This window comes from Strigops habroptila, chromosome 11 (genome assembly GCF_004027225.2).
Source record: "Strigops habroptila isolate Jane chromosome 11, bStrHab1.2.pri, whole genome shotgun sequence".
Classification (NCBI taxonomy): Eukaryota; Metazoa; Chordata; class Aves; order Psittaciformes; family Psittacidae; genus Strigops; species Strigops habroptila.
In genome coordinates this window covers 3,716,062-3,741,053 of record NC_046360.1, presented here as the reverse complement: position 1 = coordinate 3,741,053, position 24,992 = coordinate 3,716,062, and the positions used below count along the sequence as shown (strand labels likewise).

At 45.3% G+C, this 24,992-nt stretch overlaps 1 protein-coding gene and 1 long non-coding RNA gene across 2 annotated transcripts in view; both read left to right on the top strand.

Moving 5' to 3' along the window:
- The first annotated feature begins 1,696 nt into the window (after positions 1-1,696).
- LOC115614521 lies at positions 1,697-18,214 on the top strand. Its single transcript, XR_003993746.1, has 3 exons — positions 1,697-1,847; positions 7,215-7,316; positions 17,726-18,214. It is a non-coding gene; the product is annotated as an uncharacterized LOC115614521 (long non-coding RNA).
- A 6,227-nt stretch (positions 18,215-24,441) lies between these two features.
- The window catches only part of CCDC92 (coiled-coil domain containing 92), a 71,487-nt gene continuing 70,936 nt past the window's right edge, over positions 24,442-24,992 (top strand). The window contains exon 1 of the mRNA XM_030501733.1: positions 24,442-24,516. The gene's annotated coding sequence lies outside the window, so the exon portion shown is untranslated. The remainder of the gene's footprint in view (positions 24,517-24,992) is intronic.

The following is a 24,992-nucleotide window of genomic DNA, read 5'->3' as shown; positions in this document are numbered from 1 at the left end:
ACTGGAAAAGAAGTTCCAAATATAAGCCATGCTCTGTTCTACCCTTCTTTTGTCTCCTGCATTTCCTCCCTGTGCCAGGAGTTCTTGAAGTCTGTGCTATGGTTGTGACACTGAGGCAGACAAGCCAGGCAAGTACTTTTAGACACACACACTCTGAGCAAACCAGACATCCGGTATTTAGAAATAAACAGTGTAAAGAGATTTGAGAAATTCATTGTTCATGCCAAGACATTTAAGAGGCATCTTGGTTCAAGTAAAAGCCTTAAATCACTTCAATTTTTTTTCAGTTTGTTTTTAACTGTTGAGTTAAAGTTACTTCAAACCAAAATGGATTGTTTCTGTTTCTAGTTGATCAAAATGAAGGTCATTTGTCTTCCACTTACATTTCAAGGTGCTAATTTTCACCTAAATATCTTCCTTGTCAATGAACAAGCGTTTTACTGATGGCAAAACCTCTTGTTAAAGTTTCTACCCATCCCTAGTAATTCACAGAAATTAAGACTGGCAACTCTTTATCTTAAACTATTGGATTCAATTGCTGAGGAAGAAAGATCTCTGCTCCATTCCCCAGCGCCTGGGATAGCAGTGGTTGGAGACAGGCAGTGGCCATTCAAGAGAGGTGTCAGACTCCGCTGCTGTATCCCATCTGCATCACCAAGTGGCACTCAGGGCTAAAATCTATGGACACCATAGATCTGCAGTACAGTAAGTTTGGATCCAACCCAGTCTTTGTTTTCTGGTTTGCTTTAGAATCAGCAGTCATTAAAGGCGATGAGAATCTCAGAGTGAGACCCAGCTATCACTAAACACAGGAGTACAACACTGGTGAAATTGTTTCATTTTAGCAGTAAAGTATAGTTGTATAATGCATCTGTCCTGAAATGTGTTCTTAGTTGTGGGATTGTGGTTTGTCTTTGGTCGTGCTGTATATTTTTGAAGAGGAATTGAGGCCAATGGTATATACTTTGTCTCATGTGTATTCTGGATTTATGTGGAATGGATTTGAGAAAACATGACAGATGGGAAATGGATGGGTTTTTCCATTCAGGTTGGCAGTTCTTTTACCTAGCAGCTTAAAGAATGGAGGCTGGGTGATGACCAGGCATTAACACTTTCTGGTGCTCTGAGTGCTTTTCAAGAAGGGAGGAATTATTTCACAGTCTGCTCTCCTGGTAGTCTGGCATTCAGAATCTAACTCCTAGTTCAGGGTAGTTTTGGTCAGCCGTTTTCATCCTGCAGACCATTTGCAACCGTGCTCACTGATGATCAACACCTAATTTCTGCCACATTTGTACATACAAGCTCTCCTGCTCTGTTTGTAAATAGAGTCGGGGTTTGATTTTTGGTCCATAATATGAGAACAGTCTGGGAAGTTCAGGTTCTAAGTGTGTGTGGTGTTTGTCAGGGACAATTCAGGCAATGGTTACTGTGTGTTCATGCCATAGCTGAATATCAGGAACTGGAACCTCTCTTGTAGCCCTACAGGATGTATCTGGCCTCTGCCTGGGAATGAGGAGAACTTCTATTGCCCCAACAGAGAGATGGGCTATTGCAGCTGGGGCTAAACGAAGAGGGACTCCTCTCCATCCACAATGGACACAGGAGAGGATTCAACTTGCTGAGAAGTGCACAATGACACAGATTTTGTACAATTTCCCTGTTGAAATCTCCTGCCTTCTCCAGCCTCCTTCCAGGTCCCTGTGATGCAGCTGGAATTCTGTTCTGGGAGGCAGCGGAAGAAAGGAATTTCCAGATATCTGACACCATCTTTTAAGGAGAAGAGAGAAGCTGAAGGGTAACACTAGAACCCTCCAGTGCCCCAGCATGAGGTTTTCATCGCAATCAAGGTAGGTCTTGCAGAGTCACTGTACTTGTGGGAGACTGAGGTGACACCATGGCAGCATCCTTGTTTGCGTTTTATCTTGGCACCTCTTCCCAAAGATCCAGGTGCCCTGGAAATCTCCTACAATGTCTCTGGAGGCAGCTAGTAAACCATGTTTCATGGTACTGTTTGCACAGCTGCACGTGTAGGGCAGACAGTTACTGCTTCTTGAGCAGTATGAACTGTATTGATTAGGCACATGATACACTGGGAAACATCTCCAAACAACCAGCAGCACAGGAGAGAAGTGCAAAGTGGGGGTTGTATGAATCCTGGACTGGTGCCTTTGTTGCATGCAAGATGTACTGTTGAAGGACATGATGCTGACAGAGACGTCTGCAGTTCCCTGCATGCTTCCAGGATATTTGAGTAGAATTCTGCCAAGGAGGACTTTTCATCCTGCAAGCTTGGGCTCTTCTGTGGGGCTGTTGGCAGTTATTTAAGCACAAACCCCTTCTTGCCTACAAATCCATGTGCTTGATCTTTCCAGCCCAAATCCTACAAGTAACATGCACTTGTCCCCAGGGCAGCTTGCTCAAATAACCACAGCTCTGCCGGAAAAAGGGCCGTTTGAGCCTCAGGGAATTGGGAGGAGAGGTTGAATTATTCCCAGCATCCAAAGACCAAGAGGTTCCTCCTTCTTCAGCAAATGTTTTCAGTTCCCACTTGGTGAATTATTGCTAGGGATTTTTTTTTCCTTCAGTGTTTCCATGAATGTGGTTGAGGCTCTGATCCAGGAAATGGGGGGGGGGGGGAACCTCTGAAAAATGTATCGCACCATTTCAAAACTCAAGTGGAATTAATTAAATCCAAATTTCAACAGTGTGTCCAAAGCTGAGCTGGGCTCAAGACACACTTCGGAAGGTTTGATTTCAAAACAATCCCTTTGCGCACAGGCACAGAATTTAGGGAGGTTTCTGTGTCTCCAGTACAAGGCAGGAACAAGGAGCTGCTGGGTACCTGAGCTTAGAGGGAAAAGGTGGTATCTGCAGCCCAGCCTGGAGAAAACCTTCCTCTGCCTGATTCAGTGCATCCTAATCCTCTGCTCAGCAAGCTGCAGACTGGAAAAAGAGTCAGGAAATAGTGTTGCAGAAAGAAGAGCCAAACCATTTGAAATGGAGATGCTGTGGCTGGTACACTCACAGTTCTGCTTGCTGGAGAAGCAAAATCAAGGCAAAAGAGCTAAAAGACAGTAGAGAAAGCATTCAGGACATCAGGCTTGGGCTGAAGCAGAATAGTTTGGCAATGGAAACTCTTCTGAACTGTGGGGGATGCAGGTCTTTTCCCAGCTCCACCAGTGAAGTGGGGGTTACCTTGGGGCTGTGAGTGCTCCCATCCGTCCATCTGTTAAATGAAGATAATGTAATTTACTGCCCCAGGGAAAACCTGATGGATTTTAAAAAGTAATGCTGGTAGGGTGGAGCTTTCTCAGATGTTTTTCAAAGCCCAAATGCCAAATTCTTTCCTCATTTTCATGCATGTGTCCCAGCTAGCTGTAGGAGAGTTACACATGGGTCAGTGAGGAGCAGAGCTGGCTCTTTCATGTAGTAGTATTTAACAAATTCTTTCTGTCATGCCTGTTCCCTGGTTTTTTCACTCCTTGGGGAGGAAATCAGCATCTTTCATTTGCTTTTGCCTGGTAGGAGTGACCTGGGAGGAAGTTGAGAAGAACTCCTACATGAAAGATCAGTTGTGCCTATTCAGTCTGCAAATGGGGAGACTGCATTTAGAGCCTGGGAACAGGAGTGGTTCTACCTCATTTCTGCCCAGCAGCAACACATGGTGCCAATATTTTTCCTGTGGATCTTCTGCCTGGACAGGGATGCTGTGAAGGTTTCGATGTGGCTACAGAGACCAAAATGTCTCTTTTTCTGTGTAAGTTCAGGGGCACTGTGAGATGATAAACTGTTGCAGGAGGTGAGAGCTGAGGAATTTCTACCAGCCACTGTTTGAAAGAAGGGAAGCAGTAGATCTGTGCTGTACAACCAGTTCCACAGCCTTTAACTTCCTCGCTGCAATAACAGCTTTATCTGTAAATGTAAGTCATCACTACACATACTGCCTAGCAGCAGCTGTACCTTGAAATACTGTGGGGTTTATTGAATGGGGACTACACATCGCCTGAGCAGGCTCAGAATCCCAGAGTCATGCTTGAACATTGGAATTAAAGGAACTGAATTCAGGGCTCTGACAGGTCTGGGAACGTGTCTTGTTGAACTCAATAGCAGCTAGAGCCTAGACAGGGATATTGAAGGATGAGATGAATGCACTTGTTCCAAAGACCTCCCAGCCAGATGTTACCTCTGCTATATTGCGTGTTGCTTTTTTCAGGCACAGAGTTAACACCAAAACATGAGCCAACTGATAACAAGGGCAGGCAAGTGCTAGCTGGGTCTGGGTGGCATTACCCATCCACCTCTTCCTGGCAGCTCCAACACTCCAACCACATGACTGTGGTTCAGTAGAAAGTGAGGAGCTCTTCTCCCTCTGAAATGGCTATTGACAGCCCATTTGGTGCTCCAAGCCTTTGGTGGGTGATTAGCATATCAGAAAGTCATTTCCTCCTGCTTCCTTCTGTACTGCATCAGCAGTGTTGCAAATCATGTCGCCTGATACCACAGCATGACCTGTATCAGCATGATGAAATTGCCTGGGCACTTTGTTTTCAAGCTGAAGAAAAGCCCTTTCTTCCAGCTCTTTTCTCTTACCAATAACTCAGGGAGATTACACTTTTTTTTCATAGTGTGGACTTAGTGTATTTTCATATGCCCTGCAGCACCCTGGTACACAAACCTGGCAGCATCTGAACCCAAACCCCACCCAGGCTGCAAGTGTCCCATCTGAGCCAGTGCCATCAGCCAGGTAGGAGGTAGCAGAGAGCTTTTGCCATGATGGATGAGCAGGGAGGGCTGTGCAGATTGCTGCTGGGGCCAATGGTCTGGAGTAAGACACTCGCTTGGCTTTTGTCTCCCATTTCTGTGTATCTCAACAGAGCTGAAAGGGCTCAGCATTTCCTAGAAAACCCTGAGCCTCTTGTCCACAGCCCCTCTGTGGGTGTGTTTGTGGAGGGCACAGTTCAGTTTCAAACCACACTTTCCTGTTCTCCTTCTCTTTTTTGCCTCTTATCACAAGTATCGCATCCTTCCTCATCCCCAGAGAGCATGTGCTGGTATTACCTCAGGAGCAGATGCAATATCAGCTCTCACTTTCCCCACCAAGCCACCTCAAGATGCTGCCATGTCCCCTGGCACAACTGCTATCCCTGCTCTCCACTGGTACCTGCTGGGCTCGTTTGCTGAGGCCTCTCCTGTTCGTTAGCTGGCATGTGCCCTCTGTCACCCTACCCATGTACCCTGCACCCTTTTTCCTTGCAGATTTTTACTCTCTTTCAGAAGTAAAAAGGAAAGGGGGGGAAATTATATCAGTATAACAATAGTTTCATCTTACTGTTTGACTGTTCCTGGGATGCTTTCACATGTGGCAAACATACCCAGACAATTAATCTTGTGCACCCACAGGGTGTAACTGTAAAACAGTGCATGACAGATAAAGATGTATCTTTCTTCTCTATTGTGCTGTGTTTTGGGGATTTTTTGGAACTCCTGCTTTTGCTGTGTCAGGGCCAGTTTCCCCACCTGGACCCCCAGGCATACTCTAATAAAAGCAGATGCTGTGTGTCTTATAAAAGTTACATATGAGGATCTTCCTTTTCCCTACTGTTCCTCTTTGGAGCAGGGAGGTAGCCAAAGTCAACAGAAACTCATAGACATGGAAGAAGAGTGGGAGAGAAATGGCTCCCAGCACACTTGTTCTAACAGAGCCTAAGCTGAAGTGGTTCAGGCCGTGCCACAAGGTGCGAGCAAGCAGGGAACAACCAGTCCCTGTTGGGGTGCTCTCTGCAGCAGGACTGCCCAACAGGGTCTGCTTCCCATGAATGGAAGGTGGGGAGCACTCTGGGAAACTCCTATAACCAGCACATGCTGCTGCTTCAAGTGCTGGTGGCAGGAAACCTCTACGTCTGGTAGTGACTGCTCCTTTCTGTCTCTTCTGTCTGAGCTGACAACTTCAGCCTACTACTGCCCCGAGTTCTGGACTCCTGTTATCCAGCGCAGGGACTCCCTGTCCTCTGCCATTCTTTGCGCGTCTCGCATCTTTCTGCATTCTTCCCACTATCCTCTGTTGCTCAGCACCAGCTTTCTCTGTCTTATGAGCACATATTCTTCTATCCAGGCTTAGTATTTACATGGATGGGATTCAGCCTCTATGCAAAAACCCCTAAGGACATTAATCCTTAGGGACCTTCAAGAGGACACACTAGATGGTCGCTCCAATATGAAACCAAGCCTGCTGGGCACAGCAGCCCACTTTGGCTGAAGCTGCCTTATGCAAATTATAGACCTGTTTCAGAGGGTACATTAGCTGGGGAGGGCCTGTGGGCAAAGGAAGGGAGCAACCTGATGGACTGGGGTATGTTTAACATGTCTGTCCATATGGTTGTAGTTAAGTTTGTGCCCAGTGCAATCCATGTATGTGTGCAGTCCCCCAGCATCTGTATCTCTCTCACACACGTGCACGCTGACCTGGGGTCTTCCAGACCTACCTCCCTAATGCGCAGCCAGCCTGAGAGGAAGGACCTCAGCAGGCAGTGAGGATCCAGGCAACAGGCACTTCTGCTTATGCAATAGGTAAACATTGAGTAAATTACATGTGTAGCTTTGTTCTTAAGCGTGATCTTGTGAGGGGGCAATAAACGTTCTCTGTGATCATTTTTCTTGTAGAATATCAACACAGGATAACATTGTGGCTCTGGCTTTGCTCTTCCTGCTCGTTAGAACTGCATGCTGCTCCATGCCACGGCCTCAATCTGTTGCTGCTTGCCATGGCAGCTGCATGTCCCCCATTTCCTTCAGACTCATTTTGCACATGATAGGTGCTGGCAGTTCTTGAGGTTTTCTTGTCCTTTCTCCCCTTCCCCTTCTCAATTTTACAAAACTAACTTTGCAGCAAATTGTATTTAATCTAAAAGATACCTATTTGCTGGAAAGCAAAATCAGGGACATCTGGCATTCATTGACTTCTAAAGTCAGAGAAATGACACAACTAAAATGCAGATACAGAGGATTTCCAACTACTTTGGGGGGGTGTGTTATTTTAGTAAATTGAACTCAGATAGATTTGTTCTACTCGCTCTTAGCCATAGCTCTGGATATAGTCTGGACTGGACCTCTTGTTTGATTATATACTACTAACAAACTAGCTTTGCTTCACGAAATACTTGTTTGCTTGGGGTTTTTTTTGTCTCTGTTCATCTGCCTTTGTCTTCTCTGCACAGGATGGCTGTTTTAAGGCCTGAAGACACTTCTAGAGCCCTCCTCTGAGTCACCAACCTCCATGTTTCTGCCAGAAAAAGCTGTTGTATCACATCCAGAGCCAGGTATGTACACTGTGCTTGGGGAAGTTGAGCTGGGGTCAGAAAAAACACCCAATTTCTAGGCTGATTTACAACAGGTAGTCCAGTGAATCACTTGTCTGATTATCTAGGCATACAAACGGGAGTGAGAAAGATGCTTCCCCAGAGCTGTCCTTGCTGTGAGGTGCAGAGGAGCTGAGTGGTGCCCTCATAGCCTGGAGTTGTGAGGCAGCTCAAGCAATCCCATCTAATCAGTAGTTCTAGAACAAAAGCCAGCCCTTTCTAACACTTCACAACAGTAGAGCTTTATTTGAACTTGAAGAGAATAAATGAGTCTTTGGCATTATGTGGGGAGAGGAGACTGTGCTTCTAGCTGCCAGTAGTGCATGCTTTATAATTCAAGAAGGAGCAGCAAGGCAGATCCCATCGGCAGCATCAGGCACAAACCCAAAAAATCCTGGCTTTGCCCATGGAGAGATTGAGAAGTTGATTCCTCTAAAACAGAGGCTACTTTATGAGTAGTCAAACTTGGCCACACACAAACTGGGTAGTGAGGGTAGGAGGGCACTGCTCTATTTCTTCTGCCGAGGGATCTCCACGCAGGTCAGCCTGGGCCATAACAAACGTCTGCCCCAGCAAGCAATAGATCACTCTACAACATCCCCCTCATCTGTGCTCAACAGGTTTCATGTCAGCTGCCTTAAACTCCCCAGTTCCCCCCACTGCTGGCAGTGGAGGGGTCCAGATGATAGTGAAACTGGAATGTTATGCAGGGCAGAAGTATAACCCCTCCATGTTCCTCTGACTCCTGCCATTTCTGGCTGAATCCTCCACTCCTGCTGGATCTTCCCCTGGGAACTGACTGAAAGAGCCGTAATAGTTTAATCCAAATTGCCCTCCAGTTCCCTGGTGATGCAATTAATTGAAAGCAGGATTTTTACCTCTCTGTTCTGCTTAAAAGTACCCCCTGGCCATCAGGCTTTCCTGCTATGAGATTTAAAAGTCATTGTGCAGGCAGCCGATGGGCTGTATTAGCTTGGCTTTCTAAGGGGATAATCCAGGAAGGCATCAGGTACCGCAGTGTGGCAGCCCCAGCCTCAAGCAGTCTCTCTCACACTCGTGGGCTATTGCAGTTTAGTATCAGGAGCTGTTTCCTCCAGCACTGAAGCTTGAAGTAGCAAACTTAGATGGTTTTTCCTCACAGTAATCTGCAGTGGGAGAGGCCCCGAGTGCCTCCCCCTGACAGATCTTCTGTTGAGAATGTCTATGGATATGCGCTTCTTGCCTCAGAATTAATTAAAATTAGAGATAGAAGAGAGTCAGGCCTTTTGTAGAGAGAATGTGCTGAAATGCAGTGAATCCCATGTGAAGATATTACACAACCAAAGTAACTCGAAGGAGACAAAACTTGAGCTGACAAAATTGAGAGCTGGGTGAACTATGCAGGACAGCATGAGCATGGGATGAAGAGTGAGGAAGACTATGGCATAGTGCACCTCAGTTTACCCCTTTGACAGATGTGTAAGGTGAGGACAAAGACTGGAGACCCTGGGGCTCTGATTCCTATTCCCTACCAGAATTACTAGTGAACAGGATAGGGAGAGGTTTTAAGAATTAGGTCCTGTTGCCATAAGCTCTGCCTGGCAGTGTCCTCCTGCCCACATGACCCATGGTGCTGAGAACAGCCTTTGCAGGGGGACTCTGAGCCAAGGCTGAGTCCCACTTTGGCTCCTCTTCCTTACAAAAATGAAGGCATATTTTGGTTTTCCTGGGCTGTCGGCAGCACCTCTCCCTCTAGTCTGGGAGAGGTGCCAACCTCTTCCAATGCCTTTCCCCAGGGAGCTGAATAACTCTACTTCCTTCAACCTGTCTCTCAAAATAGCATCCTCAGGTATGACGGAGCATATTCTGTTGCCCTGCTGTCTGCTGCAGTCTCATCTTTCTGCTTATCCCTGCTCCAATTTATACATAGCCTTTGGGACACATATTAGAGATGCCACAGGGACCTGGGGATAAGAGGAGACAACTCTTGCTGAGAGGTCTGGAGTCTATAATAGAGTCTTAATTCCCACAGCCCTAAGATGCATCTCAGATGGCTCCTAGGCACATTAATTTCATTTAGCTACCAAACTTTCCTTGGCATTGGGGCACAGCACATCCCATTACTGGGTTTTACCTGAGGTGGGAGACCCCATCCTTTTAGTCCCCCTGAAAATGATGAATTTGTGCAGACTCTGAAGCAGATGTGATCACAGACCTTCCTTCTCTGTTTAGCTGCTGACTCTTAGCAAAGCCTGAGCCATGAGTGCATTAGCCCATTGGAACAGTGCTTCCTTAGCTCCTGACTCCCCTCCAAGGCTCTGGCAGCCAGACACCACGTCTGTTGCCAAGCTAAACCTTGCCATGCTGCATGATGGGACAGGCTGCTCAGTGCACAGCCAGAGATGGGCCTGTTCTCACTCAGCTATTGAGCATCCCTGCAGACACACTGGTTATGCCAGCCTCCATCCTACACAGCCTTCCATACAGGCTCGTATTTCCCCTCTAGAACTACTTCATCCTTTCATCCACACTCTCCCCCTATAAAAAGAGGCAAACCCATTTTTGCCCCATTCTTCCCTTCCAAAAAGCTGTGTCTGGACTGCTGATGCTTATAGAGAAAGCTGAATGACCCCTTGAAGAGCCTGGCTGCTGGGTAAACAACCTGGCTCAGCCCAGTGTAGAGCAAATTTGGCTGCTTTGGCCTCTTGCAGACTCTCCAGAAGACATCTCCCCCTCCCTCCTTTGTGCTCCTGCCAAGTGAGCTCTGCTGCACTGCGTCCCTGATCTGTCCTGACATTAATTACCCTTTCCTGGCTCTGGCTGCCCTGTCTGTGGCCAGGAAACCAAACTCACTTGTGCCTGGAATCAAAGAAGCACTGGAGTTAGGAGGGAAGAGAGGGTGTCTGCTTCCTTGGATGACTGACTGGAATAAGCAGGTGCCTCTGAGCCCTTCCTACCCTAGGGAAAGCTCCTAGAAGTCTTTTCCCATTGCAGCCTAGGCTGTATCCAGCCAACTTCTGAGCACCTGCTATGCCTGCCGAAGTGGCCAACTTTGAATCTGTGCCCAGCATCTTCAGAAACGTACCAAACAGACCCAGAACAAGGGTGATTAGAAACAGCAATAGGAGTAAACTCTGGAGACAGCCCATCTCCTTTCACATGAGACTTTTTAGGCCACTATTTCAAAGCTTTCTGCCTTTACTTCACCTGGGTGCCCATGACCTCCCACCTCCCTGTCACCTCTGGACAGTCCTACCAGTGACAATGCTTCCAGCAGGGAGTTACGGGGGCCCAGCACCTCACATCATGCAGCCTGTGGCATTGTGACAATCCAAGGATGGATGCTGCTCTAAAAGCACCACTGAAGTCTTTCCTGGCACCAACCATATGCCCAGTGCCACCTACTTCCCCAGGGTGACAGGGCTCCTGTGCAGGCCAGAGTTGAATACTCTGAGCCTCTGTTGAGGGAGCACAGTTTTGCTGCTGGGCTTTTGGAGATGGCCACTAGCCCAAATCAGGAGCAAGGGGGTAAGTCAGAGAAGAATAAACATGGATTTTTCCTGTTGCTTTTTCTACAGTGCCCTGAAGTTCCCATCATACACCCACAAAAACCAGCAGCACTCAGAGAGTTTAACTCGCAACTCATCAGTTACAAATCCATAGTCTATATTAGCTCCTATGCTATAAACAGACAGAAAGGAAAATCCATACTTTCCTTGGAGAGAGCAACGATGTTTCTTAAAAGGAGCATCTGTGTATTTGCCACATCTCTGAGCCTGCATCCAACAGAAAGGGAGCCAGGATCCAACATAAAGGCGAAGTTATTTCTAAAATACAGCACCATCTAGTGCTGCATTGCAGCACCTCACGCAGGCAGCCTCATGTCCCCTCCTCGGCACCCCACAGCACTGGGGGTCCACTTCTCACTTTCCCTCCCTGGTGTAAGCCTATGTGCCTTTTGGAGTGGGCTTTGATTTGGTTCGTGTGTCAGATGGCAGTGTGTTGTCTGGAGGCTGCTTGAACAAGTCTCTTTGTGCCTCTGTGTACTTGCAGCGTTCCAGCAGCCTCTTGCATAATTCATGGAGAAATTCTGTCAAAACCTCATCCAAACCCCAAATCATATGTGAAATGCAGCTGGAAACCATCTTTGTGGATTAGAGCCATTGCAAACATCCCTTCCCCCTGCTCCACCACACCTTGTATTCCTTTGTTAAAGGCAGGGAGAAGTCCTAGCTGTGCAGAAATCCTGGTGACACGAATACAGCCAGTTATCTGAGCAGTGGCTGTATCCCTGTGCCCTGTAGAAGCATAGGAGGTGATGGGCTATTGCTGAGGGTCCATGAGAGGTAAGAAAGTATCAGCAGGTTAAATTTCACAATTTAAAGTCTTGTATTTGCACTGGAATGTAAACTTTGGGAGGGCTGAAAACTGCAGATCTAAAGTAACTGTGAAACAGGGATTAAAAGTGCTGCAAACACCATTTACTAGCTATAGAGGTCGTTTAGCCAAGAGCAGAATTGGCTGATTATTGTTGAGTTAATTTCACCTACCTTCCCAGCATCCCATCAAAAAAACAACCTGAAAGTGCTTGGCTTTTTCCCATATACAAAATTCAAGGTTTCAGATTAAAACCCAATTCGCTTGAAGTTATATCCAGGATTCATGCACTTAGTTAAGCTGTGTAACACGCTGCTAAGAGCCCCTGTAAATCAGAGCAATCTTTAAATCAGAGCAACCTTACACTCCTCTCCCCTTCCAAACCCAGGCGCTAGGAGGTGAAACTCTTAAGTTGTGGGAGCACAGAAGGAGAAACTAGTAGGCCAGGAAATGCTTGCATTGGAGCTATGTGATTGACTTTTGCTGTATGGGCAGGTTTCCTCCTGCTTTTCCAGGGAGAAGGAATGTTGTCTGAAGACAACATAGTCCAGCGGTAGCCCTGTCTGATGTAATCATGGGTAGCATTTGGGATGGAAAAAGTTTGTTCTGTGGTAACCAGTACCACAATAAGGAAGGGGATGATGTCTGAGAAAACTGTTTCTTTCACAAGCAAATCCATGACACCTTTTCCCACATCTATTTGACCATTTAACCTGAAAGAAAACATATTATTTCTTTGCACCAGGCTTTGTTTTTTTCCATTCTCCAAAAGGATAAGGCCAACATCAGCATGAAGGTGTGAGAATTTGGAAGCAGAACTGCTTGCTGTGTGCAAAAGGGGACAGTTTCTTTGTGATACCAGCAAAATCAATGTTTGTATTTTGAAGCTAGCCCCACTGGTAGTAAAAGTTAAATTCCCATTTAGATTCTTTTGTTTATTGAAACACAAAAGCCAGCAGCATAGGAACTTGCTCTCCGTGGCTCACAGCAAAGGCAGGGTTGAAGGATTGGTATGAACTAATGCTCAGACACAGCTGTGCCTGAGCCCCCAGGAGGTTCTTCTGCAGAGACCCAGGGCACAATCACAAATGGTGCAGCCTTGTAAATGCAGCTAACCAAAGCATTTTGCTGCTCAGCCATCAGGAAACACATTTTGTAGGTGCTGTGGCACATGCATATCTCTTTGGTCTCACCTCCACATGGCAAATGGGCCTCTTTTGATGCTGTTGTGCACAAACAGGAGCTGCTGCCTCGCACTAGAGCAGGCTGGACTCTAGTCTCTCATAAATGCAGTGTCTGCCCAGCAATATCCAGCCCTGAAGGAGAGAAGTTCCTGGGCCCTGCCAAACACCAAGAATATGTCCCATGGAGACAAGGCCACACAGCAGCTTCCATGTGCGGGTGTTCCCATCGACCTCTTCCTACAGGCAGTCAGGATTCAGCTGTTCACACACGCAGAGCTGTGGTAAGCTAATATTCCAGCAAAAAGCATTGGTAAGCCTTACCTCTATGTCCCTCCCCTTAGCACTGCCTTGGCTTTTCCTGGGTCAGTGTGGGATTATTCCTATGTTTGCCCCTAGAGCTTTTATTTCTACCCCTGCCAGCCTAATTATGAAAGTCCCAGCTGAGAGAGAGGGCTTTCCATTTCCTTCACTTGCTAGGCAACCAAATGTCTGCATGTTTCCATAGGGGTCTGTAAGCATCCCAAGGTACATTCTCCTAATTAGAAAACGATGTCTGTGGTTGTGTTTACATTGCTATGCTTATTAGGAATTAAAATGCCGGGTTGGATTTGTGTTATGCGCAACCTGAGATTGTCCATTTGTGTGCTGTTCGGAGGAGGTTTTAATTGGTTTTTAAGAAATGTATCTTGGGGGTTTCTTGGTTTCTGAATCAACACAGGCAGAGGGTTTACAGCTAGCTATTGTATGAAATTACAGATCACATGTTCCCTGTGAACTTTGCCTATGTTTATTCAACTCCAAAAATGCAAGTTGAGTTAAAGAGGATAAAATTGCATGGGTTCAGCAATGAACCACCTCCTTGGGAGGCATTAATTGTGATCAGGCAGTTTCAGGTCAGCCACGCAGAGCTAGTAACAAGTATCTTAAAGTCAATGAATATCTGTAATAAAGGGGAATTGGAGGTTTCCCACACTTTTGGGAAGATTCATGGTATTCCAGAAGCATAAGGAGGGAATCCATGAGTTCATCAGTTCTGATCTTTCATATAATGCAGACTGTAGTAATCAAAATCAATTCCAGATCAATGTCTTTTGAACTGACTATGAGAAACCAAGCTTGAGAAAGGAGTCCAGCCTTACTTCAAAGGCTGTCAGTAGTGAAGAGTTGATTGCTGTCTGAGTAAATTGTTCCAGTTGTTAGAAACATTCACTTTACTGCTACTCCAAATTCTCACTTCAACCCCCAGCCACCAAATCTCATTATACCTTTTGTCTGCCAGAATGAAAAGCCTATGGTCACTTTTGTCCCCATATTGCTGCTTCGACAGAATGGAAGATTGCTCTGTAACAAGAAGAATAAATTGCAGTGTTGGATGCTACTGCTTAACATCTATTTTGTAACATTTGATTCAACTTATGGCTCTTTTCCAGTCTATCAACATGTTGTGAATGTAGAACCCAGGCCCAGGCACTGTATACTGCCAAATGCGTCAGCACCACATGCAAGGGTGGTGGAACTGCTCTTCATTACTGATGATGTGACACCACAGAATCACACAAATGTTGGTTGGAAGGACCATTTTTGGAGACATGGTCACTATCTCTTGCCTTACAGAGTAAGGCAGATCTTAACTCCCTTTGACAATCTGGATCTGGCTTCTTTCTTTGCTCTCCACCCTAACACACGGCTGAAGGCTGTAGCATGGAGGATCAGCAGTACTACAAGGTCTTTAGGAGACCCCATTGTTTTATTCAAGAGTGCAGACATACAGCCTCTCTGCCTGGCTGCAACAGAAAGAGCCCAATTCAATGCTAACCCTTAATGAAACAGTGTGCTGACCTCCCAGTTAATAGAGTGGCCCTTCTTGCTTATTTTATTCCCGGTATTTGAACTGCAGCACATTCCAGCTGGGTAAAAAGACTTTGCTGTTTGGAGCCTGCTGGAGTCAGGTGGTGAGCATACCAACAGCCAGACAGGATACTGTGCTTCCTGTGAGAGTAAATACTGAAAGTCATGCAAAGCATCTTTCATTCTGGCTTGGCTGCAAGAGCCAGTACAGCCGCTGGAAAGGAAGGGACTTCACAGAGACAGAGAGATTATTCTCTTCTGACTTAGAGACTACCTGGCCTGTTAATCACATTTGAAAGCCTGTGTTCTTAAAGGCTGCTCATTTTGTTGGTAGAATGTGTACCCCCAAACCCCCATCTGCTGGGAGCTGGCAGTGTCACCTGGGGACCTGCCACGCAGGAATACAACCCGCGTGTGGATGCTCTGTACCTCTTTAATTGTGTCTAAGGCTACAGAATGGGATGACTGAAGGAGCTCTTGGACTTAACCCAAGCCTCTGTTCAAATATTAGCTGAGAGAGGAATGTGCAACTAAGAAGCAGTCCAGATTTGCCTTGAATAATCACACCTCTGGATAGTCTCTCTGAAGGGCTGTAAGCACTATTACCAACAGGAGAGTGACACTGGCTTTGTCTCGAGGTCTTCTTTTTAAAGAGGCAGTTCAGAAAGTCATCAAGGGAATGTCTAAATGTTTCACCAAGCTTCCTGCAGAGCAGAGGCAGAGCTCCTTTGGCAGAAACTCCCTATTCTAGTAAGTTGTCTTCAGAGTTCACAGGGACTAACCTAACAAGCTAGATTCTTCCCCAAAACTACACAGAAACCATTTGCTAGACATTCAAGACACCTTCCCATGTGGTGTGGCTGCTGACATATGAATGGACTGGAACAGATGTTGATGGCATCCTTATTGTTGCATTTTACAAGCTGCATTGTTCAGGCTGGAGGCCAGAGTGAATTGCAGCCATTCCATGCGGTTTGCTGACGACTCCAGATCACAGTGAGGATGAGCACAGGAAAGCCATTGGGATCACAGTAGCCAGCAGATTCTACAGCACATCATTCTAACCTTTCATCGTAACATGCAGGTGTTGTATTTAATGCTGTTTGGGACCCTCCCATTGGAGTGAGTTGGAAGGCAATCAGGCCCTGTCTAGGCATGTCTGAGCTGTGTTTCAACAAATCCTTTAATTTCCATAAACAAGTGCAGTTGGAAATCTGGCCGTTTCCTCTGCCTTTGTTCCCATCTGTACAATAGAAATGGCAGCACAGTCTGGCTCACAGGGGTATCTGAGGAGAAGAATATCACCACCATGCAGGAGGAGCTCAGTTAAAAGAAGACACAAGAGCAAATCAATTCCAGTATCCATAGCCAGGTCCCAACAGGATTTTTTTCACCACCTTGGAAGGAACTTTTCAGTTTTCTGACAGTCAGTAAAAATGAGATTATATTCTTTAAAAAGCTTGCCTTTCATCCTGATATCCACAAAGTTCATGGTGTTCAAACAGATTTTCCCAAGCTGCTCTGTTTTATGTGTTTTCCTAATGGAGAACTCGGTATTTTCATTTTTACTTGCAAAACTGTATTTACATCAAACTTTGTTTTGATTTTATAGACTCTAACACTATTTTTAGGGTTGTGTTATTCACTGAGGCTTAAAGCCAGAGGAGTCATCTTGGTAAAAGTCAGACTTTATGGCTATTTTCATGAGATCAGATGTAACATCGGTCTGGGCTTTTGGAAGGAAATGGCTTTCAGGGCTGCCAGTTAACTTGTGAAAAGATACTGCAAGGATACTTTCTCCCCACTGTGCATTTCTTCTCTAATAAAACTACAGCGTGTTCTAATACTTGAATGTCTGGAAGGGTTTTAATGTCTCTTCCCTGTTGTCTAGCAGCATTTTAGGTAAAGAGGCAGATATGATACCTTTTTAATAGGAAAGACAATGGCTTAAAAGCACTGTGATTTTTGGGGGAGTGTTTCCAGCTGATGTGTTGGTCTGTACTTTGACAGTTGGCTTTAGTTATTGACCATGCAGTATTTTCAAAGTATTTTATTGCTTCTACAGCATCAGCAGAGATCTTTGGAGAAAAGGAGGCTTGATGTGGATGTTCTAAGGGTTGTGTCCTGCAATGTAAGCTCTGCCTACTGAGGTTTTCATCATACATTCTGGTGATAAAACTCCATGCACTAGAAATGTTCTTCTGCAGATCCAGAAGTTTTTTAACATCAGTTGTCTTCAGTATCCCATTGAAATGTGTATTCACATGGCGGTTTCAGAATGGGAAAAACAAGGTGCTGGAGGGAGGCTGACTTGCACACAGTCTGTAAGGCATGAGTAATAAACACAGATTTTCCTGAAGTGGTTCCTCCAGGAAGAAGCAAGCACAAATGTGTTGGTTCTAGCATCTTAGATGCTGGCTTTTGGGTTTTTTCTCTTTTGCAGCATACTCTGTTTTCCAGGATCTTCCACCTTTTTTCCCCGAGGCAGTAGACTTGTAGTGATGGTTCCACTTCTACAATACACTTGTAAGTTAGATTTGTCATGCAACACCAACACCAACAGCCGTAGCACAGCTCTGCTCCCCCCCTCCCTGATCTCTTATCTTGGCAAGCCCCTCACTTTACAGATCTGACCATTCCTTGCAGGCTGTTTCATTTTCCAACTTGGCCTAATGTTCTTCCTATGGTGTCTAAGCTGGGCTGAAGATCTGGAGAAATTCATAGTCTTACATGGTCAGCTGTGCCAGTAGCAACTGATACTGCCTGAGCTGGTTTTGACATCTATTCCAAAAAGCAAAGCTGTTTTTCCTTCAGAATCTATCACATTACTCCAAATAGCCACATCCTGTCAAAACATGCTCCTGTGCTGTTCATACCCTCCTCTGGAAACCACTGTGTTCAACTGCTATTTGTCATGGTCATATGCAATTATCCACTTCCTGATTTCTACTTCTTGCTCACAGCTGTTGTCCTCTTCCACAGCAGGAAAATGACCAACAGCTTCATACTTTATATACATCACCTGCAAGACAGCCATGGAACCATACAGAGATAGGGTAGCTGCAGAGGACAATCACTCCTCCAAGGAGACCCATCTATATCAGTCTTGTGCAACAGATGACGTGTTTAAGGATGTGGATCAAGGCTGAAGGGATTCCAAGGTTACATTCCACCCTTTGCAAAAGGTACCCACAGCGTCTTGGATAAAGCTTTGAACCTCCCTGTCACACTTCACCTTGTGAAACGCAAAGATTGCTTCTGCCTTTAGTCGTCTTGTCTGTAGGGACAGGAAACACTTCAGTGCAAGTGCTCTATGGAGAGGCCCCAGTTGTGTTTGGGATTGGTATTACACCAGCATTTATTGCAAACGTAATTAGAAAGGTGAGTCTTAAAAAGTCACAAAAGGCACATTTGAACCCCACTCTTCTCCTTCGAGGGACAAACCAAGGAATGTAATCAAGTATTTGGTAGAAGCAATAATAAATGCATGCTCAACGACTTCTGAATCCTATTCTCTTTATACTATACTGGAAAAAAGCCTTCTAAACATTGCAAAAACTCATGGGCTAGAAGCTTTAAAACTTTCTTATAAATTTCAGTGCTATTATAACACAGATTTATGTTAACATTTCTTTAGTGCTTCAAAAAAAAGTACCTGTTCTGAAATGAAACATGTGAAATTAATCTATTACAATTCCTTTTGCATTATTCTTTCTATAAGCTGGAAACCTAGCTTATCTGTATCTGATCAAGTGCCAATAATGATAGTCCTTAAGCAAAAACTTACCCAAATTCCTCTGGTGGTTTAGTTCCAAGATAACCAAGTACAGATTTCCAGGGTGTTTCTGTAACTGATTTTGTATTGGGTGTATATTTATAAGAGAGTTCAGTCATATTAGAGAACTTAGGGTCATTCAGAGTTTGGCTTTGCACCTGAGTTACTGGTGTTGCTATTTACTTCCTAGTCATTTTCTTCTAGTTATGGGAAGATTTATTGACAGTCTATTGACAAGGACTAGGACAAGCATTATAACTGGACACGATGACATTCCTATGTCTTGGTTCTGTCTGGAATTAAACTGCATGTAGTGTACATTAGTGTGCATTAGACACCATTGCCTACTGCTATGTTTTGGGCTCTTGCCCCTTTTCAGTCAAAGGATTTCCAGGCTCAGCACCAGAGGAAGACTCTCTCATCAGCCCTGCCAGGCAGGCGTGTGTTTCCTGTCCACAAGGCACATTGGTGACATGTCCATGCCAAAGCCAGAAATACAGGTCCAGATCAGAGACTGGACCTCTTATGAGCTCTGTCTGTATTATTGCACTGAAGCACCCTCCAGCAATGTGAATCACAGTTCAGAACTATCCTCTACAAAAGCAGATCAGAAAGGTTACTATTGCCCCCCAGAAAATTCACTCCATGTACAGCTTGAGAAAGGCTGGTGCCTAGCAGATAGTATAGAAGAGAGCTGGATATGCCCAGTAAGGAAATCTTATGGCCCATGCATCTTTGTGCTACCACAGCTGTACAAGGATTTTGCTGTGCCATTCAGCCCTTCACACAGTGGCCTGGATTCAGCAGTTCGGCTGGGTGCTCTATACTGCATGTCTTTGAGTGACTCACAAACTCGTTGAAGTCTCCAGCTAAGCCAGCAGAAGCACAGCTATTTACACTTTTATCTTGCTCCTTTCTTTTTCTTTTGGGTCGATCTTAAACTGAAATTTGCATTTAGAAGCAGAGGGTGATGAGGGAGCCTTTCGGGTTCTGCACTTGCTGGAATGGGTACAATCATTCATGTTTTGCCCAAAACTCTATGAAACAGCTGAATATTTTCTAGACAGCTGCCATGTCCAATCACACTTATTTGGGTTTAAATTTTGACGTTTGGTTCCCATTTCTGGGAAAACTTCATGCCATCTGATGGACACAACATTATTTTAAATCTGTGGACCCAGGCAGAAACACTGTTTGACGTAAGAGTGATTCTGAAACAAGGTAACCCTATTTAGAGTTAATTATGATCCCTCGAGGGGAGCTGGCATAAGAAGCCATCAGAATATTTACAAAATTGGGATGTTAGTCTGAGGAACATTTATTGGGCTTGAAATAAGCCCACATCTTTTTTTGTCTCTTTTCTCTTTATTTTTTTCAGTTTGAGAGGAACAAGTGTAATTGAATTGGCAAAGCATTCCCTTTGACATTGATTTTTACAACTTTACCTTTTAGACAAAGCCTCACATGTTATTCATTTGAAGATTCATTGTGAATGTTTTAAGATCTGGTTTCTGTCTGCTCTGGGGAAGAGAAAGAACACCACACAAAATAGTACCGTGTAAAGTACAGGTCAGGAGCAGAACAGTCCAGGTGACAGTTTCCTCCCTTTAAACCCAGTGTTTGGCTTTGTGGGTTTCCAGACTTGTTTGTTCCTGTTGCCTTATTTCTCTCTGCAGCTATGACAGTTATGAGAGGGGCAGAAGTACCTCTAGGCTGCGTGTGTGCCCATGTAGAGCTCTGCACTTTAGGTATCAGACAACTCTCTTAAGGGAGGAAAAATAGCAAGTCATTGGAAAATATTCTCTTTTGGTTTTAATTAGTGGTGCTCAATCACACAAGGGCATTATCATTGTATCAACAGAAAGATCCCCTCTGACTCTTTTGAGGTCTGGAGTATTACCTTGTGCCAGAGGAAACCACATCTATATGGCAGCGATCTTTCCCTAGAGACTAAGAGTACTTGGCTGTTAGAGATTTACACTTTGTCTTTCATGAGTGTTTGTTGTCTGTGATGCCTTATTTCTCCTCTATGTTGGTTTTTTCCCCAGGCAATGTTAAAATGGCACAGGACTGGGTATAGAGCTGGTATATACATTGGACAGATACTGTTCAGGTAGGCGTTAGGATATGGCCTGCCTGCATGCTATGCAGTAGTTCCTGAATTTAAATCATTCATAACACTTCCCTATGCAGTGAATCACTTGTGATTCTCCTCTTGCAACTGGGACCTCAGGATGGACCAACTCAGAGATGCTACAGCCTGCTCAGGCCTTCCTAAGTAACCCAAGCTAGTGACATTCTCATTGCCTCCCTATTCATATTTGTGGTATTTCATAGCTCTGTTATCTTGTGGTGGCAATCAAGGGACAATGCAATCAAAAATGAGTCTTTGTGCATTGGAGAGATGTGACATTATGAGATAATTTCTCCAAGAATTGATCAACACATGTGGATGCTGGAATTGAAGAGGAAACCTGAGCTATGGAGAAGTCCCTTCAGGCTATATGTGTACAAAGGCAACACCATGCAATCTCCAGGCCTCTCAGGGTTCACATTGTATGATATTTTATACATACATCCCAAGTTTATTCACATTCTGGAAAGCTGCCCCAGGAATGTCTGCAATCTGGCATGTAGCATATTGCAGCCGCGTTGCTTAAAGCGCTCTTCAGCCAGGAAATCCCACCCCATTCCTGTACAAAGACTCCTCTCTGTAGCTGCAGGCTCAGTCACAGCATAGTGTCCTCCAGTGCAGATGTTTGCTCACCCTGTGTCTTCTGTCCCAGGAAGAGTGGCATCGGGCAGGCTCTGCAGGTTGTTAGACTGTGGGTGTGTGGACCCCACCTGCATCACCTCCAGCATCCTCTGTGGTGGAGGAAAGACCCATCAGATGGAGAACTCATCCCAGCCCTCCATGGGAATCCTTCTTTTCCTCTGCTCCTTAGGCTCACATGAGTAATAGGTGACCTGGAGACCTGGTAGCTGATACTTAAAGCTGAGAAGAAGCCAGACCACATTTCCTAGGTGGCTCTTTGCAAAGAGAAACTGGTGCGCTGGCCTGCCTCAGGTGGCAGTGTCCATAAGAAGTGCAGTGGAAACCAACAGAGCAATGTCTGAGAAGAAACAGTGGAAAATTGAGCAATACAGCCTCCCTAATTCACACAACTGCCCAAATGCCCAGAAGCTAACCGAAGTCCAAAGGCCTGGAGTGGTTTATTTAAGCTGAATAGTTCTTCTCATTAAAGACCAAGGTAATTAATTGCCTCAGCGAAGAATGACATGTGCTGCACCACATTGCTTGCAGAAGTTGCTGATGCCCAGAAGCAAAGATAATGCTACATTCCCCCCACTCTCCAGCTTCTCCCCTGAGAATTCACATCAGTAACAACCCATTAGATCTCAACGCTGTTTCCAAGAAATGTGGCTAAACCAGCATTTCTTTGGAGGTAACAAAAATAAATGGGACTCAAAAGAAAAGCAATTTACCCAGGAAGCTCTGAGAGCTCCAAACACCAGCATATCTCAGCTTTCTTGGGATATTTTATTTTTGTTCTGCATTTTTTAAATGGCATGGATTCAGCCCCTGTAGATGGGCCGTGACGGCGCACATCTGGTTTTATGATTAAGGAAATAGCTGATTGAATCGATACACTCAACACAGCTGACTGGAGTAAATAAAAGAGGATTTGAAGGAAGCCTTGTTTTCCCCTAGATGGATGAGTCCTCCTTCAGTGCTGTTGCCCTGGAGTCAGTGGAGTGACATGACGGGGTAAGAATGGTCAGTGTATTTCTTCATGAACTGAGCTTGCTTGCTCTCTGTCCATCATAACTTTGGGTTTGTGGGAACATAGCTCTTAAAATCAGCCACTGTTTTCTGCCCAACTCATCACAGTCAGTCATAGAGAAAGCCTGCAGGGTGGGCTCTCTGCAGAAAAGTGGGACTGACCCATTGGGGGAATTGTTTCCATTACTGGACTCCACGATCGCACCTAATGATTCTTCATGGAGCAATTGTCAAACATGAGCTTCTTTGTTCTCATATGCCCAAGGGAAAGGATGGGGGAAATGTTAGGAGAAAGCTGCGTGTCCAAAAGGGCACCAGTGGGAGGTGTTGGGGCTTCAAACCTGGCAGCAAATCCTGCCTCAGTGTAAATTTGCTGTGAATCTCCTGTGGAGCCCAAGGGTTTTGGAGGTCGCAGGCTCACATTTCTCTGCTCCAACCTTTCAGGCATAATACAACTGTAAAAATTCTCTGTGAGGCCATTTGGAAAACAAAGCCTAAATCACCTTTTGCGGTGATGGAGCAGCCAGAGAGTGGCACCTGAAGAGTTTGTGGGCATGCACGACGGACCCAACCCGTGAGGATGATCTCTTGGGTGGGCAAAAGGCTACAAGCACCAGTTTATGGCTCCCTGTGTTTGCCAGGTGTGTATGAGATTCCCACAGAGCAACTGGGTGGCTGTAACCATTCCAGCAATTTCTCTTTAAGCTGATAATTGAAGGTAAGACACAGACCTTTAAAAACTACCTCGGTTTTATTTGTTGTCTTTGTTCTCTTTGTTCAGACCATACACAGTCTTTCAGACCCCTGTTTCCTTTCAAAGCCTGTATTGATCCCAGCTGTGAAGTTATCATCCTAGGAGTGTGTTTTCCCAGGCAGTGGGAAAGTTATTTTCTTAGGCACCTCATTGTCACTTCATATTCTTGGGAACCACTTAAGAGTGGGATCTGTTAGCTTTATGACAAATCCCTTTATTTACATGGAGGGATGGCAGGTTTCGGTTTATGCCACTATAACATTGTGAGGAACAGGCCTGCAAACATAAACGCTGGTGCAAGGTTCACTCCGAGCCATCCCCAGGGCTGTTTATCTCCCAGCTCTCAATCTGGATTACTTCCTACAGATGCAACTTGCACCTTGGGTTTTATCCTCTGTCCTTTCTGCAGCCAGGTCACTGTCTCACTCTAAAACCCAAGCAAAGACAAGGTAGGTGGGGTGTTTTTCTAATGCCTAAGGGTTGTTGGTGCTCTGTGGCCCTAAACCAGCACAGCTGAGCCTCATTCATCTAAATTAGACCTCTCCAGAGAGGCTTCTTGAACAGTCTCTCATGGGTAATTCTAGTGCAAAGCTGTAGGTGCTCTCCACAGCCAGGAAGAGCTGGGGCTTCCTCATGTGTATAATTACACTCCATTTACAAAAAAGAAATGAAGAAATGAAGATACAATTTGGTTTGGACATGCAGTGGTGTCTCTAGTTTCTGCTTGAAGAGCTTTTGGCTTGCCCATCATTTAAATCTGTGCCACCTGAAGCTCCTGGCAGCACCCCAGCAAAGAAAACATCTACCTACCAGCCACAGGCAGCTGTGCTCCACCCCAAGGGCTTATGTCCTGCAGGTGTGAAGCAAAGGTGTCACTGGGAGCTGGGCTTCTGTGTGGAAGGCACTTGGCTGGATGCTGTTTGAGTTTGAAGGCAAGTCTCTTCTTAAATATTGCTTTTAAGGCCTATATTTAATAGCTCAAGTACTTCTGAGTGTTTAGGGGGTGTCAGAGACTATCTGGAGGCTCAGCAGAAGAGGATTTCATGCCTTGTAGCTGGCTCAGGTAAGAGTTCCCCTGGAACCTGTGCTTCTTGGTACTAATCAGACTGGTTTGCTTTCTCTCAGCTCCACCAGCCCTAAAGACTGGACTTAACCAGACCTCATCTCTGGAACTGTGAGAGGGGCAAATCATGTTCTTAAAGGGCATTAAAAACTCCAGAAATAATGGACCTAACAATTTAAAAAAAAGAAAAGATGAGCCTGAGCAGTGGGCTGCCAGTCCTTCTGAAGGAGTCAGGATTGTATGTAAGTGTGCAGTTTGCTGTATGATGTCTGAGGAAACAAGGCTGGCTTGATGCCATTTAACAGTACCTTTTTCTCCCTAGAAGATTTCTGCCTCTGAGAAGAGACATGGAGGAAATGCCTGATAGATTCGCAGCACGGAGAGCAGTGCTTGCTTGGTAAGTGAACTCAGCAGGGGAAGAATGATGGGTGTCCCCATTGTGGCTGGTTTGGGGGGAGGTTAGTCTCTATTCGCTTCCTATGTCCTACTTGCTACTGAGCTTGATGTCTTCTGGGAGCATTTGGCCCAGCATTAAGTGAATGTATCTGCTGTTAATGGAAATCGTGTTTCTGAGTGCCTACCAAGGAGGGACAAGGAAGGAGTTTTCCAAACTCTGCTAGTATTTCAGTGCGTGATCTGGAGCAAAACAGGCTGCCTCTCCCTGCTTCAATTGATTACTCTTGAATAAAGTGGACTCTTACTGCCTGTCCACAGGGGCGTTAAAAAATGTAAAGAGTATTTGTAAATGAAAATGCTTGAATGAAAGGCTCTGGTATGTGTAATCACAGAGTATCACGTTAAGTAGGAAGGCAAACTGTCAGGGGAGTTCCTGGCGTTACATGGAGCCTAGCTTGTCTCACTTAAATAGATTTA